General features: G+C 41.6%; 1 long non-coding RNA gene across 1 annotated transcript; it reads left to right on the forward strand.

Moving 5' to 3' along the window:
* The first annotated feature begins 2,670 nt into the window (after positions 1-2,670).
* Positions 2,671-4,969, forward strand: LOC111258693 (uncharacterized). Its single transcript, XR_002679137.2, has 2 exons — positions 2,671-3,344; positions 4,646-4,969. It is a non-coding gene; the product is annotated as an uncharacterized LOC111258693 (long non-coding RNA).
* Positions 4,970-5,646: the final 677 nt, after the last annotated feature.

Below are 5,646 nucleotides of genomic sequence, written 5' to 3' on the forward strand. Positions count from 1 at the left end.
GCCAGCACTTCTCATACCTTTAGATACGTCAAATCTAAATAAATAATAAATAAAAATAACATTAATTTTCACGACAGCTTTCGACACTTCTTACTTACCTCTGCATAGGGTCTCCAACGAAAATCATTTCTAACCATATAATTCCTTGCCTGGAATTTTTCAACCAACGATTCGGGATGCTTCTAGTAGTAGACGCCTTGATGAATATAAGGTCTCTAGGGCGAACTGCCGTTACCACTGTAGTACTAGCACGTAACTGATATTCGTACACGACTTACTGTCTTTAGTCTGATATAGGGTCGAAATAGTATATCTTAAGCAGTGACCCGTCTTCATAATGTGATTACACTTGACGCTCTTACTCTATCTCTAACGTTCTCTTCCTCGACAACTATATACATACATACTAGTTTTAAGTATTTAATGATCTTCCCTCCCACTATTTATGTGGAGTTTTAGCCGGCCATAAAAATTCTGTTTAATTCCTATCCTGCCGCGGTCCGTACTACCCGCTGAAAGTCCAAGATAGCGCACATATAATAAATGGCAAGCATTTAACGCCACTAAACTTGCCACCTCGTAGCCCGCACAAGCGACGGTCAAAAGAGATTAAGATCTCATCTATGGTACCTTAAAAGCGGCCGCTTTACTCGTATTGTGCCCTTTGCCCGGAGCTGACTAAGAAAATGAAGCCGACCGCTTTATAAACCAGATCCAGGATTGAGGTAAGATCAAGAACGTTACCTGTTTCTCTGGCTCTCATCGCAGAGAATAAAAAATTATGAAGTATAGGGAGACCCGGTTTTCATGTATGCTCCTCCCCCCCCCCGCCCCGCCCCCCCACTCTTTGCTCAAAAACTGCATAGGGAAAAGGAACCTTATACGTAACTTCCTATACACAGAAAAACTAGCGTCAACACTGAAAGTGAACTTTTGCTGGATCACACCGCCTTCGCAAGATTCGTTTGTATGAACGACAGGGCTATACAGCAGCGTTGCTATTAAATAATACAATGTCATTTTTTAGGGAATATGAAAGATTCGTTAGAAATCTACTTTGAGTTTCTTTTTGCGACTCATACAAATATCATTAAAAAGGTTTCATGTAGTTAATTTTATACTGTTTAAACAAACAATCGGCTGTCAATTAACCGATAGACAAGCCTAAAGCACAATGACTCAACAAGAACGGCCGCAGTCCGTTTTTGTCTAGTTTATCTATCCTAAGCGTAGGTCTGGGGAATGCACACAAGAAATTCTTTATGGTTTCTTTGCCATCGTTCCTTTGTACGCTGTATTTTCCAGATCTCATTATTTATTTTCATTATAGAATAGCCTTTGGTCCGCTTATTTAATTGTACTGAAAAAACTGATTTGAGCTTTTATAGATAACGAAATTTCTTGGCTAGAAGAGGTCAGCCGCCCTCCCCGACCGAGTTCAAGATAAAACAAATATATATATATATATATATAGTATTAATTTATATAATAAATAAGTAAGGCGGTCCCTTGAAGCGCCGATGCGTTGCGGATTTATAGATCTATTTTAATTACTCAGCTACAAATTAAAGGATTTTTGCCGCTAATTAAGTGGGTGTTTTTCTATAATGTTATGGTAGGAGCAATGGTGGTATGCAACAATCAGCTGTGTTTCTATCAGAATGTTTCTCAGAACGCCTTTTGATCTCATACAACTATAGCCAGAACCCATGGGAAACTATAGGCCTATTCACCAAAATTACCAAAAAGATGATTCTATTTATTCATTCTGTGATATCGAAAGAGCACCCTTCAAGCATACTGTGAAAAAATCACCAATCAGGCTTCGGATCAGAATCCTTCATCGCAACATAAGGTACACACGGCCAAACTCAAACTTAGTAAAGGTAAAACTGGTAAGAAACATAGATAGCAAAAACAATGCTTTGATGTTTTAACAAAGAAAACAGACGATATATAACACCAAGGGACTGCAAGCTTGTAACTACTGCCAGCGTAGCTAGTCGCCGAACGCAAAGAAAGTTAAGCATCAACGGCGGTCGTAGATTGTCGACTAAAACAGCGTTTTGTTCCTATCTTGCTTTGGTTAAGGATGCAATTTTCTCCGTCGGAATCGCGAGTAACTAACGTCAGCCTGTACACGGAGCAGTATATTATGATTGATAGCTAAGGGACCGTTATTATTGTACCGTATCTACTACTCAAATACTGCTAAACGATCACCTAATCTATATAAACGATGTGTTCTAATATCTCATATCGTTCAGTAATCTGAACTTATTAGTCATTTAGCGTTGCGTCGCACGTTTCGTCTGACGTGTCAAGCTATTTAGCGGTGATACAGTTTGTCTAAAGCCAAGTTACCACAGCCATCTTCCACCGTCACTGCGAAGGTGTGCAGTGTCATGAAGTTGGCTATGCGTCTTCGTGCGTATGCAAAGGTACACATGGACAAAAACTCAAAGTACGTCAAGACCGATAGTCAAAGTGAAACAGCGAGATATTGTCCTTTAGAGCAAAAACAGGCCGACGTCAATAAAGAACAGAGACAATGATTACAACGGTGTGGGACTTTATGTCTCTGCTTTTGAGGGTGAAACAGTGACTGTGCTCTTTTTGCACTCGTTTAACGTCAACGGTTCTCCCTGCATCCCAGTAGGGAAAGAGCGTGCGCGAGAGGCAGGAATGTTTTCCTGGGAGGGAAGGGGAGCTGGGGAAGGATGAGGGCGTGTAAGAGTAGGACGACTGTCGGAAGGATTGCATGGAAGGCACGTCCGTGGGCAGATCGCCTCGTACAGACTAAATCCGCTAATATTATTCAAAAAGTTATTCAGCTGCGTGAGCTGCCTTGCCCCAAGGATAGTCAGCTAGTCCACGCAAAAGCCCGCTCTCCCTTTTGTGGACGTTCTCCCTTTCCTCTCGGCTAGAGACAGCGGTTTCTGATCATCTCTATGTGTACCGGCGCTCGTAATAGTATTCACGTCAGCATGCTGTTTCCCTCTTCGGTTGCAACAGAGACGGTGGCATCGCATTGTCGTAGCAATAGTGATCATTGTTGCTGCTGTTGTCAGCTGTCTCTGCATGTGTCGTGTTCCGTTTGGTCTCGCCATTGCGCCTGCTGTAGACGAAGGTCATTATGGCGAGATATGCATAGTTATCAAAAAGGACCGAGCATCTCTATCCGATTGCCTCTTTGGTGGTCTCTTCGAAATGGTCTACGAACGGGCCTCAGCAAACGATTGACATGCGGAGCTGGACCTTCCTTCCATTCTGTTCGTGTCGTTTTGCTGGCTCAACCCGCTTACGATCTCGGTCATCGTCCGTAGATGAACGAGCGGCCTTGAGTGAGTTGCTTTGGCTGAAAGACTGAAGGATTCGGCAAGTTTTTAGATATGACACAGCCAAAAGGGCGGGTTCTTTCAACCTAATCAGTAATAGCTTACTAGTTTACTGTTCAATTGACCGCTGTATATTCTATATAGCTAAGACAAACTGATGGTTACTTCCGCTTTTCTAGCTACCTTGTACTTGGTCCTTTTCAGCTGCTCGGTCATCGCAACGTGCGAAACACACACACACGTACACAGTTACCTACTTAACACACCGCTAACACCGGCGAAAAAGTGAAACATAAACAGCAAAGAAAAAACAATGTATCTTACATTGGTACTGTTCGAATGACGGAAATGAAAATTCATAAAAAACTGTCATTTAGTATAATATGCTGATCTAAAGATGTAGCGGTAACTTCTAACCACAGTAGCGTGCTCGGGATTTTAATTCTCTAACTATTCAGTTTACCGGACTGAACGAAGGATAAACTTTGCATATTCAGATAACTCAATTATCGAGGGCTATGTACTGCCGAATTAAAGCCGGCGAAGTACTAGACAATTGTGCTATTGCTCCCTTATATCGAGGCTTTTACCAAACTGAATAGAAGGCTATAAATCGAATTATAAGACGGGGAACTGACACATCAAAAAAGACTGTCAAGTCAGTTGAAACGAGACTGACAGGACCGCCATATTGCAGTTGTCCCTGCTTGTCTGTCTGCCAGCTACAAGTGACCGCGATTAGCTAACCTTGACACTTCTCTTAATACTAGCTATTACAATTGAAGCTATTCTTTCTCACTTAAAACGTAAATAGAAATTGAATATGATTTCGCCCGAACAAATGACGGGACCCGTGTTTGTAACCGTGTCATTTGACGTAAAAAAAATGACCTCATTTGGTACAATTTCAATGTTGGTATGATTCAGCATTGCTTTGAAGAAGAAATGGTGCAGGTGAGTCTTAGAACAATGCGAACAAGCAAGAAGGTAAAGGTTGGTTAGAAAAAAGACAGATGGAGCCTTAATTCTTAGTTAATTACTTAATTAATTAATAACAGGGAAAGGCCGTACAGGACAGTAAACACCGCATCATCCAATTAGCTCATAATAGAGATGCGTATTATTAGAAGCGTATGGACTATCTACTACCATCGGTATACACTAGTCGTTTGCAAGGTCTGAAAGTACGAATCCATCCAAGTTAAGTAGAGAATTCGAAACGTTAAAAAAAAAAAACTTTTATTGGGCTTACTTTCATCGACTCGTATCAAACCTATTAATTATATCTCATGATATTTGCTTTCCAGGAATCATATGGTGGAGTGAGGGATCGTCACAACTCCGCTACCTCTACACTTGATACGCATTCTACTGTATTGGCCCTTTCAATAGCAGCAGCAGTCCCTAGGAGTAATTTGCATTTGCAATCAAAGCGATAAGGGAATTCGCTGGGCGTTATGGGTAGTGGGTAGGAGATGAGGGCGGAGGTGCCCACGCACACATTCAGATACACCAACTCCAATTGATTGTAACGTATACCTCGCTCACTCTTTGTGTACTTAACCCTTCGACAACTTCAATTGTCGCGCACACACCGAAACCCTTAAATAAAAGTGATGGTATCGAATTTAGACCGGTAAAAGTTTATTCCTTATCCAAACTACTACGTTTGTCCTAACGCTGCAGGAGCTGACATTGGATGATAGAATTTTCAGTGAAAGACGTCACCAGAACAAGACAGGAAATGTATCGTAATAGGTTTTAGGTTAAGGAAGGGTTATTTTAAAATGACAAAACTACGATGATATTATTTAAACGATAATCTTTAGCGTTGCGCAATGGCTTTACTAATTATCCACGTACATGAAACGTGATGACTAAACGGTCCTTTCGATGGGAATCACATGCAGCACTGCGTGGATGTAGCTTAAGAAACGCGCGCGCACGCACATACACACTCAGACTGTCCTTATCTACTCTATGTTTGCCTTTGTTCCATTCTATTGAGTGGGCGTTACAGGCAGCGTTCGGAGGTCGCATAACGATTAGGTATCCAACTGTGGCCGATGGGGGTCCGACCCTGCACCCTGCAAAATCAATAATTAGAATTTCGGATTGAGTTGTTCTTGTGTGTCCTTTCAACGACTATGATCTCAGTGTCACTCCAAACATCTGTTTCGGAGAGATAGCTGGCAGACCTGTCTTAGCGTCTGACGTGTTTCAGTCGGAATATTTGACACTATAAAAAATTCTATTGTTTACAATGATCGTCGACCACAGATTGATGGTTTAGTCGGACGGTGAATTG

Source organism: Varroa jacobsoni, unplaced genomic scaffold (assembly GCF_002532875.2).
Source record: "Varroa jacobsoni isolate VJ856 unplaced genomic scaffold, vjacob_1.0 scaffold_255, whole genome shotgun sequence".
Lineage (NCBI taxonomy): Eukaryota > Metazoa > Arthropoda > Arachnida > Mesostigmata > Varroidae > Varroa > Varroa jacobsoni.